This window comes from Felis catus, chromosome B3 (assembly GCF_018350175.1).
Source record: "Felis catus isolate Fca126 chromosome B3, F.catus_Fca126_mat1.0, whole genome shotgun sequence".
In the NCBI taxonomy this organism is placed as follows: domain Eukaryota; kingdom Metazoa; phylum Chordata; class Mammalia; order Carnivora; family Felidae; genus Felis; species Felis catus.
The window spans coordinates 30268805-30281959 of record NC_058373.1 but is presented as its reverse complement, the minus strand read 5'-3'; the positions used below and the strand labels follow the sequence as shown (position 1 = coordinate 30281959).

At 36.9% G+C, this 13155-nt stretch overlaps 1 protein-coding gene across 6 annotated transcripts in view; it reads right to left on the bottom strand.

Annotated features, from left to right (window-relative positions):
- Window positions 1-13155, bottom strand: part of HMG20A (high mobility group 20A) — a 68884-nt gene that overhangs the window by 38469 nt on the left and 17260 nt on the right. For 2 of the 6 annotated variants that reach the window (XM_019832023.3, XM_045059001.1), the window contains exon 2: window positions 1353-1434. The exons of the other annotated variants lie outside the window; for them this stretch is intronic. The gene's annotated coding sequence lies outside the window, so the exon portion shown is untranslated. The remainder of the gene's footprint in view (window positions 1-1352; window positions 1435-13155) is intronic. 6 annotated transcript variants of the gene reach the window in all.

Sequence of the window (13155 nt, the reverse complement as noted above, 5' to 3'; positions counted from 1 at the left end):
GTTTTCAAAACAGTGAGAAGTGGGAAGACGAGGCCAGAATTAGAAACAAACATAAATCTTCCTTCTTTATGATTTTTGGAAGTGAAAGTTTTACAAACTTTTGAGTCAGATATTTTCTTTTAAAAATATGGAAGTATTAGATCATCAAAAGAAACTGAGCACTGTTTAGATTTCCTTCTAGACAGTTTGATTACTGTACACGAACTGTTTCCCCTCAATGGAACCCTGATGGAGAATTGTTACCATTAGGACACAAAATGTGTTGTGAAGAGAAAGAAGACCCCAAACATCTTGAAACAATGTTTTGCATTATTGGTGTAAAGCACAGCAGCGACACAGGGAAAATAAACACCTCTTCCAAAGCAAAATTTGTCATTTTACAAGCAGGGTGTTGCCTTTTGAGTTCACGGTCCACCTATCTGGCTTTTTCATGGTGACTGCGGGTCCCAAGTGGCCCTTCCTACACAGACTACCTAACCACTGCTTTTATATTTGTAAACAAGGAGATAACTGCCCAAGTAGGACAACTTCTGGCCTAGCACCGGAACTAAGAGTTAAAGTAACCCAATAAAACTTGGCATTACTCTGTGTAGAGTGCTTTGCCAAACAATTTCCTGGGACACCAGGGTACTATGAAACAGTAAAAAGTGGGTGTGCATGAGGTGGGGGGGGGGGTGGAGGGTGGGACGTAGGTGGGGAAGGGGAATGCCATAAAGGGCATACTCCCTCTGGGAGGCCATAGGTATACAAAAAGGCATTTTCAATGATACACAATGTTATAACCTAATTTACATTTGGAAAACCAAAGCAATTAAGTACACAAAGTACAGAAAGTTAATGTTCTTGTTTGGTGAAGCTACATTTGTATATTTTTTCACTTACTTCTGGGTGATTCTCATGGAGGGTATATTAGAATAGAGGAATTTTATGTTTATCAAGAGGGGAAATGAGTTTTCAATGAGTTTGAAATGAGTTTTAAAGCTGAAAAATACTGCTTTTCACAGTTGATTATATGTAACTATGACACACATTGAAGACACAGTGCTAAATGAGATTTGACAGGAAATTCTTGTCCTTTTATAGTTCATGATGTAGTGGGGGACAGATGGACAAACAGTAAAAAAAAAAAAAAAGTAAAGGTTGTAGCTGATGTGTATATGATATATATTTATTTATTTATTTAAATGTATGAGAAAAATAGGGAAGAGATACAGATGAACAGATGGAGTGAAGAGCTAAGATAACTGTTAATTATCATAATAAATTCACAAATCACATCTGAGATCTGAAGGAAACAGAAAATACCAGCTGAGTGAATGCCTGAGAAGGAACACTAAGAACAGAGTACTCACATGTTTGGAATCCACTTTCGTTATCAAGGAGGTAGATAGGATTCCTTTCTTGCTCTAAAACAAAATGATTCAAGCCTAGAATCTGAGGAAGGCAAAATATGAGAAAGCAGAAGAAACAAAGGTCCCTAGTATTTTGACCCAAACAAAAACTTCCTGGTTAACAGTTCTAGGGTAAGGGTCCTTACTGGTTCAAGGAACAGTGCTCCTCTATTTTCTTACATTTTACACTGTTCTCTTCAGCTGAAACCTGCAGCTGTGAAACAACACTGTGAAGAAGAGAAGGAAAGAATGTTCCTTTCTATTACAAGCAATAACTCCCAAATCTTTTACCCTTTCAAAGCCAATGAATACTAGAAGATGGCATGTTTTGAGAAGGAAAATTGAACTGTTTATAAAAACGATAGTGTAATAAAAGGAAAGAGACTCCATCAAAGAAAGCATTCTTCATTTTAATCAACTCACTTATAAAGAATTCTCTTCTTAGGGAGAATTCCTAAAAGAAAAACAGAGCTTTGGGCAGTAGGGATTTTTTCTTCAGCCAAAAGTTGAAGACAAAATACCAAAAACACTTTAGATGCAGGGAGGCCCAGCAGTAATATATTGTCTTCACTACTGTGAACAGTAAAATGAAATTCAGTTGTCCTCACAAAACAAATGACACAATTGCAATGTACTTAATATAACAGTTTAAAATGGAGAATATTTAAAACTCAGAATTATATTTATATATTTTGCTTTTATTTTTTAAATTTATTTAAAAATTTTTTAAAATGTTTATTGATTTTTGAGAGAGAGAGAGAGAGAGAGAGAGAGAGAGAGAGAGAGAGAGACAGGCAGGCATAGGGGGAGACACAGAATCTGAAGCAGGCTCCAGGCTCTGAGCTGTCAGCACAGAGTCTGACGCGGAGCTCGAACTCACAAACCATGAGATCGTGGCCTGAGCTTAAGTCAGAGGTTAAACTGACTGAGCCACCCATCCAAGTGCCCCTCTATATTTTGCTTATAAATCCTAAATTGTCACAATGCTCAGGGCTTCAGTAAATCAAATGGCTACCGAATTCAAATTTGACATATATCATGCTCTACAAGTCCAGTTTCCTAGGAACATTTTTCCCTTAAGTAACCTACCCAATATGATAAGGCCTGCCCTTCATACACAGGGCCTCTAGGCTCTCACTCTACCCAAGCAATTCAGACCAAGTGGATGGATGTTACCTTCCTGGTTATTATAAGCTTATGATTTTGTTTCCTTTGTTTTCAGGTAACAGAAAAACAGGTTTAACACCACTTTAGTTGTAACTCTAACTGAAGAGTAACCAGACTAATTAAATCACCTCAAAGATTCTTGTGTTTAGTGTATTTACTAAAATCTGACAAAATCTGTATTTCCAGAGTTGCCTACTGCTGTTGCGAGACTCACTTGTCCAGTAAGGCAGGACTAGGTCCCAGGGAGTAAGAATGTATACAACGATTTATTTTGCTCTTCCTTCTGCATTAAATACATCTACTTCCTTGTGTTAGTGCAAATTACTTCTGTCAAGAACAGAAATCCACTATGCAACCAAGTAGAGGCATTATATGATTATCTGCTTTCAATACTTTCATATGTAAAATGGGGCTGATACCTTCCCTACTTAACTCAAAAAGATGTTGTAAAGGACAAATAAATATTTCTTTACATGCTCTGCAAACCATAAAAGAACGTGAAAGCTATTTTTGCTAATCACGTTACAAAGTTTTCAATGAAATATTTACGAGAAAGTATACTATACAGACTATAATTATATTAGGGGTGCCTGGGTGGCTCAGTATGTTAAGCGCCCCACTTCAGCTCACATCATGATCTCACGGTTCATGGGTTCGAGCTCTGCATTGGGCTTTCTGTGCTCTCTGCTGTTAATGCAGAACCTGCTTCTGATACCCTGTCTTCCTCTCTCTCTGACCCTGCCCTGCTCAAGCTCTGTTTCAAAGATAAATACACACTAAAAAAAAAAAAAAAAAAAAGTTATTGTGGGGATCAATATTTCTTTATGTGCTCTGCAAACCAAAAAAGAATGTGAAAGCTATTTTGCTAATCATGTTACAAAGTTGTCAACGAAATATTTATGAGAAAGTATTATACAAGACTATAATTATATTAGAAGACCAGATACAAAAGAAATAGACTGTAAGGAAACCAAAATACTCAAAGTAATTATGTTAGGGTGGTAGAATTATGAATAATTACTTTCTACTTTGTTTTAACTTTCCAACATCCAGTAATATGGTCATGTTACTTTATTTTCTTTAATGATTAAACAAAATTTTTTTAATGTTTATTTTATTTTTGAGAAGAGGGAGGGGCAGAGAGAAAGGGGGCAGAGGATGTGAGGCAGGCTCTGTGCTGACAGCAGAGAGCTTGATGCAGGGCTCGACTGTGAGATCATGACCTGAGCAGAAGTTGGCCACACAGGCGCCTTGATGGTTATGTTACTTTAAAAAGAGGAAATGCCATCAAGAATCCTAGACTTTTTTCTTTTTTTAAGAGACAGAGAGAGAGAGAGAAAGAATCTTAAGCAGGCTCCACGCTCAGTGTTGAGCCCAATGCAGGGCTCAATTCCACGACCCTGGGATCAGGACCTGAGCCAAAATCAAGTCGGTTGCTTGACCGACTGAGCCACCCAGGCACCCCCAAGAATCACAGGCTTTTTAAACTTAAATTTTAATCTGACACACAATATATGAATATGCTTTCTTTTCTAACATTTGACTACACATAAAGCTAAAATTCTCTTTGACCAGATTCTCTCCACCCCCCTCTCCAGAAAAATACCCCATTAGAGGAGTGAACAGCTTACTGCTGAAAGGAGTCTTAGAGAGAATTTCTAGTGATATATTCATTTTCTCTCTTTCTCAAATCAGAATTAGCCCTACAGGGCAGAGAAGAGTAAATATGTCTAGCAGGAAACGTATGAGGGTATAGTTTATGAACTTTGTGTTTTATATTAAAAAATTCATTTAAATTCTGCATTCAATTTTATGAAACTGTTTATCTTAACACATGAATGTTTGAAACTACAGGAGACCAGGGGAAGCATCTTGTACTCTTAAAATAGTAATATATTTCCTTATGAGTGCAATACCACATAGCACAGATTAGGTTTGCTTTCCTGAGAGATAACAGAGAGATTTTGATACTGAGAAAAAGAAGTGTTGTGACTTCCTCTTTCTTCTCTACCATACAGCAATATAATGACAAATCCTGCTATTGTCTAGAAGTGTATGGTTTACTCAATTTATACTCTGTTAATTTTCCAGATAAAATTATATGACAACACACTGCAATTATCATACAAAAATCTCATTTAATTATGGGAAAACAATCCATGACCATGAGTTTAATATGGCTTGGCATCTCCCTAAAAGGTTTAATTCTGAACATTACAATACATCTTTGGTTGATAAATGTATATTCTTATGTCACTGGTAGAAAAAGTAACAAGCTTTTTATAAATAAGTTATCATTTTACTTCTTGCTAATATATCTTCAGATATACTTCAAACAGAATATATTTACTCCATCTCCAATTCCACTGTCATTTCTTTCCCTTCAGAAATTTGACTCCAAATCTGGTTAGATGAAAAAGCTCATCATTACAGTGTTTTTCCACTGAAGCATCTTCTCTGGAGGCATTTATTCTTATTACAAAGTCTCTTGAAATATCTAATTTGGCTCTGGGTGTTTAGTAACATTAGCATATTTAAAAGAAAAAATTGGTAACTTAAAATCAAGATGTACCAATGTGAACTATGAGGAAATTCTACAACAAATTCACTCACAATTTTAGTGGCGGAACCGAAGGACTTCAAATTTTTGAGAAAGAATTATGTGCTGTATGAACTACTTAGCAGGGCAACCTGAGGCAACAGAAAGAGCTGCAGAGTCAGGGAGTCTGGTTCTGAGTTCAGGCCATGCCACCAACTAGCTGTGTCTTCTGGGACCATTAAACTGATCTGGCCCAAGTTTCTTCATTTGCTAATGAAGGACAAAATCAATTCTAAATTTGTTTAGGTGCCACACCATGACTGAACACCATGAAAGAATACATTAAACTAAGTGACAGAACTAAAAACAATTCTATAGGAATATATTAAAAATCCAATATTTATTTCTTTATATAATAAATTTATATAAATATATATTATAAATATAATTCTATAACTTATAATGTACATAAATTTATAATAATTTACATACATTACAAAATCAAACCATAACCATGGGGGCACCTGGGTGGCCCAGTCAGTGGGCATCCAACTCTTGATTTCATTTTTTTTTTTTTAAATTTTTTAACATTTATTCACTTTTGAGAGACAGGGCACAAGCAGGGGTAGGGCAGACAGAGAGGGAGACACAGAATCTGAAGCAGGCTTCAGGCTCTGAAATGTCAGCACAGAGCCCGTTGCGGGGCTCGAACTCACGAGCTATGAGATCATGACCTGAGCCGAAGTTGGACACTCAACCAACTGAGCCACCCAGGCGCCCCCGACTCTTGATTTCAGCTCAGGTCATGATCCCAGGGTTGTGCAACCAAGTCTTGTGTTGGGTTCTGCACTGGGCATGGAGCCTGCTCAACATTCTCTCTCTCTCTCTCTCTCTCTCTCTCTCTCTCTCTCTCTCTCTCCCCCTCCCTCCCCTGCTTTCATGCTCTTTCTCTAAAATAAAAAAAAAAAAGAAAAATCATAACCATGAACATACATGTACATAAACAAAGTTCTTTAAGCACAGTATGCATTTCTGAATTCTTCTGTTAGTATTTATTTGCTATCTGGAAGTGAGTCATGGTTAATACTGAAGGCTCTATTATCAGACTGTCTGGATTCAGATCCCATCTTTTATTTTTTAGCTATGGAAATTGGGCAAGTTAGTATCTCTGAACCTGTTCTTTCACCTGTAAATGAGGATAATAATAGTGCCTACTACGGAAGTTATTTGAAGAATTAATCCATGTAAAGCAAGTAGTATGGTATCTATCACACGGTAAGAGCCTAAAATGATAGCAGTAATAGTGGCAAGCATTTGTATTATTTACTAAGTAACAGCACTATTCTAAGGGTTTTACATGTATTATCCCATTTAATCCTCACAACTACCATATGAGGCAGATACTACCATTAGCCTCTGTTTTATAGTGAACAAACTGATTCACACAGAGGATAAGTAATATAACCAAATTAACCGTGACAGTCATTATAGCTATTTACAAATATTTTTAGTTCTCCTTTCAGGAATAGAGTAAGATTACGCCATGGAACTGAGAGAGTCAACTCATATATTTCAATGGAGTTTCTGTCATCATCCTTGCCTAACTGACCAAAAATAGTGTAGCCCTGTTAACCCACTTTGGACAAGTAGCATGAGTGAGGAAAAAAGCCACTGAGATTCCATAGTGGTGTTGTTACCAAAGCAGTAACTAAGTCTATCCTGATACTAAATTTCAGATTTGGTATCATAATTATCTACTTATTCACAGCTAATGCTGAAAGTTTAAGAATTAGGTTATGGGAGGGGCGCCTGGGTGGCTCAGTCAGCTGAGTCTGACTCTTAGTTTCAGCTCAGGTCATGATCTCACAGTGTGAGTTCGAGCCCCACATCGGGCTCCGTGCTGACAGCGTAGAGCCTGCTTGGGATTCTCTCTCTACCCCTCCCCCACTCACTCTCTGTCTCTCTCTCTCAAAAATAAATAAAGAAAACTTTTTTAAAAAAGAATTAAATTATGGGAGAAAATAAAACAATTCTGTGCATTTCTTTTTTTTTTGTTTTGATGTGTGAACCAATGAAAGTTTACCATTATCTAACTTAGTATCAGAATTTAAGAATTATTGGTCAAAATGTCTTCATAATCTTGGGCTAGGCAAAGACTTTATTTTTATTTATTTAAAAATTTTTTTTTGTTTAACGTTTATTTATTTTTGAGAGACAGAGAGAGACAGAACATGAGTGGGGGAGGGGCAGAGAGAGAGAGGGAGACACAGAATCTGAAGCAGGCTCCAGGCTCTGAGCTGTCAGCACAGAGCCCGATGTGGGGGTTGAACCCATGAACCCATGACCTGAACCGAAGTCGGACATTTAACCACTTAATCAACTGAGCCACTCAGGCGCCCCTAGGCAAAAACTTTTTAAAGAGGAAGCAAAAGGCACTCACCAGAGAAGAGAAAAATGATAAACTGGAGTTCACCAAAATTAAGAACATCTGTTCAGCAAAGATCGTATTAAAAGTAAGAAAGTAAGCCACAGACAGAAATAATATTTGTAACATGTACATCCCCTAAAGACTCATATTCAGAATGTATAAAGAACTCCTACAAATCAGTAAGGTGAAGAGAAATGATCCATTTTTTAAAAAAGGGGATACAAAATAAAGCAGTACTTCATAAAAGAGCCCATCTAAATGATCAATAACCGTAGAAAAAGAAATACTACAGCTTATTCACCAAAATGGCTAAAATAAAAGACTGACAATACACAGTGTTGATAAGCATGAGGAGGAAATGAAATTCTCCTATGTTGCTGGTGGGAATTTAAATGTGCACAATCACTCTGGAAAACTGGCAGTAACTGCTAAAATTAACCTATCCTATGAACGAGCAATTGCATTCCTAGTAATATATTCTAGAGAAAGGAGTACTAATGTTCATCAAAAGACATGTATAAGAATGTGCATAGTCCCATTATTAAAAACAGGCTCAAAATGGAACCAACCCATTTCCACCAACAGTGGCAAGGATACATTATGGTATATTTCCACAACGAGATCGGCACAACATCTGCACAGATTGAACTACTGCTACATGCAACATAAATGAACCTCACAGACAAAAGGATGTCAAAAGAAACCGGACCCAGAGAGTAAATATTCTGTGAATCCACTTATGTGATGTTCAAGTACAGATAAAATTACTCTTTGGGGCACAAATCAGCATAGCGGTTATCTAGGGTAGGGGGAAAGAGGGTACTGACAGGAGAGCCTTCTGAAGTGCTGGAAATATTCACTGGTGCCTATATATGTACAGATTTGTTGACTTGTTCATTTAACATTTGTGCACTTTACTGTTTTAAAGTTAGAAGAAAAAAAGGAAGCATTCGTTTAGGTAAGAATTCCAGGACTGACAGTTCCCACAAAGATCATCAGGTCTAACTACACATCCAAGGTTCAGGTCCCAACCTGAATGCTTCTCTTGAGAATGTCTGAAAGGCTCTGACCATTAGGATTTTCTTCCTGATGAACTCCAAATCTATTCCTAAGGAGCTCCTGCCCTTGGGTTCTCATTCTACTCCTTTGGGGAAAAATAGAACAAGTGTTCTTGCTCCCTCTTCTAAATCATATTCCTTCAGTTATCCCAATACTCTCTGATGCCTGCTGAGATTCCTTTCAGCTCTAAAAATTCTAGAATTCTGTATTTTTATTAGTCCATATTTCTTTCATTTGCTTTCTCAGCATCTCTGTTGAACTCTACTCTTTCAACCAAAGTATTTTAAAGTTAAGCTTCAACCTGAGTTGATTACTAGCTTGTAGATCTTTAATCAAAATATGAATTTTAAATGTAGGTCAAAATTTACAGTATATAGCTGGTCACATCTGTATGCTTATGAGAGCAGGAAGGAACATCTCTCAATGATTAACACATTAGAATACCACAGTTCCTTATGAAAGATACCTAACTCACTTGGATTTGGAGAATGTCTACCACCAAATGTTTAGGCAGGGACGATGAGAAGTGTATTTCTTAGATAAAAAATAAGTCAAGTCAGGGGTGATTATTTTGGCCAGTACATACCAAATAAGGACGAATATATAGAAAGCACTGGTTATGTCTAAAGCGATGAATCAGAGCAGACTTCATGAACAAACATAAAAGTGTTTCTCTAACCTCAAAGAGCCAATTGAAGCATTCATGGAATTGTGTATTTTAATGTCTCTACATTAAAAGTCTATAAAGTTCAGGAGATAAATATAAAACAAGAATGAGATTTTTTCACACTCAAGATAACGTATGTTCTGGTAGTACTCAGGCATTCTGTTCAAAAAGCCAAACACAGGGCACCTGGGTAGCTCAGCCAGTTGAGCATCTGACCCTTGGTTTCGGCTCAGGTCATGGTCTCACAGTTTGTGGGTTCGAGCCCTGTGTTGGGTTCTGCGCTGACTGTGCAGAGTCTGCTTGGGATTCTCTCTCTCCCCCTCTCTCTCTGCCTTTACCCAGCTTGTGTGTGCACTCTCTCTCTCAAAATATATAAATATTAAAAACCAAAAAAAAGGAACTGCATTAAAAAAATTAAAAAGTCAACACTAAAAGTTTGCTTGTATTATCATTTCATATCTGTGATTGCCCTTTTATACAGCTACAATCTCATAGTCTTACCATTTTGTCCTTTATTTCACAGACTAATCAAGACAGATTTAAGATTATCTACAGATCATCTGCAACATGAATTATGCAAAATAAAATATATTCATTTCATGACTCTGGGGAAGTTTTGAGGCAGAATATAAAGTAAGAACAAGAAGGAAAATCTACCAACAGTAATGCTTTATTATTTGTTTTTTAAATGTTTTAATGTTTATTTATTTTTGAGAGAGAGAGAGAGAGAGAGAGAGAGAGAGAGACAGAGCATGAGTGGAGGAGGGGCAGAGAAAGAGGGAGACACAGAATCCGAAGCAGGCTCCAGGCACCAAGCTGTCAGCACAGAGCCCTACGCAGGGCTTGAATCCACAAACTCCGAGATCATGACCTGAGCCAAAGTTGGGACGCCCAACCAACTGAGCCACCCAGGTGCGCCAATAATGCTTTACTGGAATCTGAGAGAAAAAATCTTGCATGGCTGTGCTCTCCGAGACCAAAGGTGCCATGAAACTGATGTTTTTATGGATCTGGCACAGAAATATGGATGGATTAAATGCCTGAAGACAGTGAAGGTCATCTATCAGACTGAACCAGGGAAATCCTACACACAAGTGAAGATTCTCATCAGCAACAATGAACTGAACGCTTAAACTGCACACTGCTCAATGATGCACTGATTTACAAAGGAGAAAACTAAATGTGCTAGGATAGCCAAGTGAGTTTAGCATTTGACATCCAACTCTCAGACTTTTCTGAACTCCTCTGGAGGTATTGACTTTTTATTCATCTAACGCTTGGCACTTAAACTCTATTATCAGGGATCTTCCTTTCATGTGCTATAGGCAATTTACACTTAATAGCTATAAAACTGAATCCATCATCTTTTCCCCAAAATCTATTCCAGCCCCCATGTTCTCCATGTCAGTTGAGAGTACTCCACTCTGTCACTAAAGCAAAAAACCTGGAGTCCTTTTCAGCCATTTCCCCTGCTCTTCCCACCACACTGAATCTCTTACCAAGCCCAGCTGATTCTGTCCTCTCTTCTGTGTTCCTATTATTATGCCCCAGTTAGAGCCTTTAGTTTTCTTGGCCTGAGTACACCAACAGCCTCCTACCTGTCCTTCCTGCCACCAATCTGTTTCCATACAGCTGCCAGTGATCATTCTAGAATACAAGTCTAATCATGCATATCACGCCTTGTTTAAAATTATTCAAGAGGCTACCCACTGTCTTCAAGTGTTTTTTTTTTTTACTATTTTCTTTTTAAATTTCTCTCTAAGTATAAAAGTTATGTTTGTTTTGAGTGTTTAAATTTCAAATTTTTTACAATACGAATACATTATTTTATCATTAGAATAAGCAATAACATTTGGCTCCGTAATAGCGAATGATCACTTTAAGCCAGTTTTGAGATCAGGAGAAGGAACCTTGACATGTTTATATGAAATAGAACACAAAAAGTTTAAATTAAAACAACATTAAAAACAACTATATCTTCCCTACACTGAAATCACATCTTTAGTACCCTCTATTTGTAGTCACAGGTAATATCTCACAAATTTACCCTCTAGGGTGTAAGATGCATCTGGTTTGCCAATAAGACTGTTACATGGAGCTGGTAAATACTCAGTAAAAAGTTCAGCCTTGACCTTCTTAGTAAATAAAAGAACAATAAACTATATCAAATAGCTTATGTCCATGAAAGAAACACAATTATGAAAAGATAAAATAAATGAGTATCATAAGATTTAATGCTTCATATATACCTTTAGTTCTATTTATGATGGAGTTTACTCTTAATTTTTGAACTGGGAGATTATTTTCCACAGTATCATACATATTTAAACACATGTTTAAATTAGCTCTTCAAATTAACAAGTTACCAGACTAATTTCTAGTCTCTCCCATAACTGTTTATTTATTTTTAAGTTTATTTATTTTTGAGGGAGAGGGAGAGACTGTGCGTAAGCAGGGGAGAGGCAGAGAGAGAATCCCAAGCAGGCTCTGTGCTGTCAGCGCACAGCCCAACACAGGGCTTGAACCCATGAACTGTGAGATCATGACCTGACCTGAAATCAAGAGTCCGATGCTTAACCAACTGAGTCACCGAGGTGCCTCTCTCCCATAACCTTTCAACCACAGTATCTATGTTCTTTCCTGCAATACATTTCTATTACTATCAAATCCAAAATCTCTTGACAGTGAATGCCATTCAATATTATTATACACGCACTGCCAAGTAAGGTAGGAGAAGCTGTTAAACCAACTGAGATCCCTTGATGCCAGTTAAATTTCAATCTGCCTTCTAGGCTCCCAAAACATGGCAGCACTATTGTAGTAAAGTAGGTTATAAGTTTTGGGTGATGTGATTTCCTTGAAAGACAAAGAGCAGAATGTAGAGCAGACTATTACAGGTCATAGCAAAGTAAGTTCAGATCTGTAGCTACAATTTATTTTTTTATCATGCATACTTATTAAGTACTGAAACAATTAAACATGAAGCTCAGCTAAGAGTTGAACACACCAGGTTAAACACATGCTTAAGGAACAGTTTGGAAGAAAAAAAAAAAAAAAGGAAATGATTTAATTAACAATGTAAGTGCTTAGGAGGAAAAAAGCTCTCACAATCATTATACTATACTCAAAAAATGATAAACCACTGAATTTAAATCCACTTAATCTATTTGAAAAACAGCATTTTGAATTTCAAATCTTTGAACTCAAGCCTCCTATCAGATGATATCAACTGTTGACTAACAAGATGGTGTCCTTGATATATAAAAATGGTTGCTTTACTACTGGCTAAGCATTTTCTATTTTTTAATAATAAAGATGCAATTACATCAATTCATCCTTAGTCTTCCACTCCCTTGGAGCAGCAATATTCATCTATAGGTTAGCACTCTAAGGTAGGATGCAAATAGAGATCAGTTCCAATCCTACGCACCAGGATTATTTTATTACATCACAGACATTAAGCTGCACACAAAAATTGAGTTGTAATTTCTAGTGTGATAAAGTTTTACTTATCTAAAAAAAACATTAAACTCTTTGCAGAAATGACTACAACTCTAGAAATGGTGACATAGGCATAATAGGGAAAATTGTAAACAATGTATTTACGCTACTCCTTACCAATGATAGTGTTAAACAAATCAGAGAAGACACATAATTAGTGATGCCTGAAAGCTATGAAGATATGGTTGGCCCAAGTCTTTCTTGGTACAATAAATGAATCTGTACACTATCCTCAGTATCACGTATTGCTAGAGAAAGATTTTAATTAAACGCCAGGGAGAAGAAACATGCCAATTAGAATTTTCCAAGTAGTTTGTTTTGCTAGGAAATAAATGGGTAGCAGCTGACATTGTCTTTCTGGCAAAACAAAGCTGCTCTTTCCCCTTTTTTGAAATAAACATAA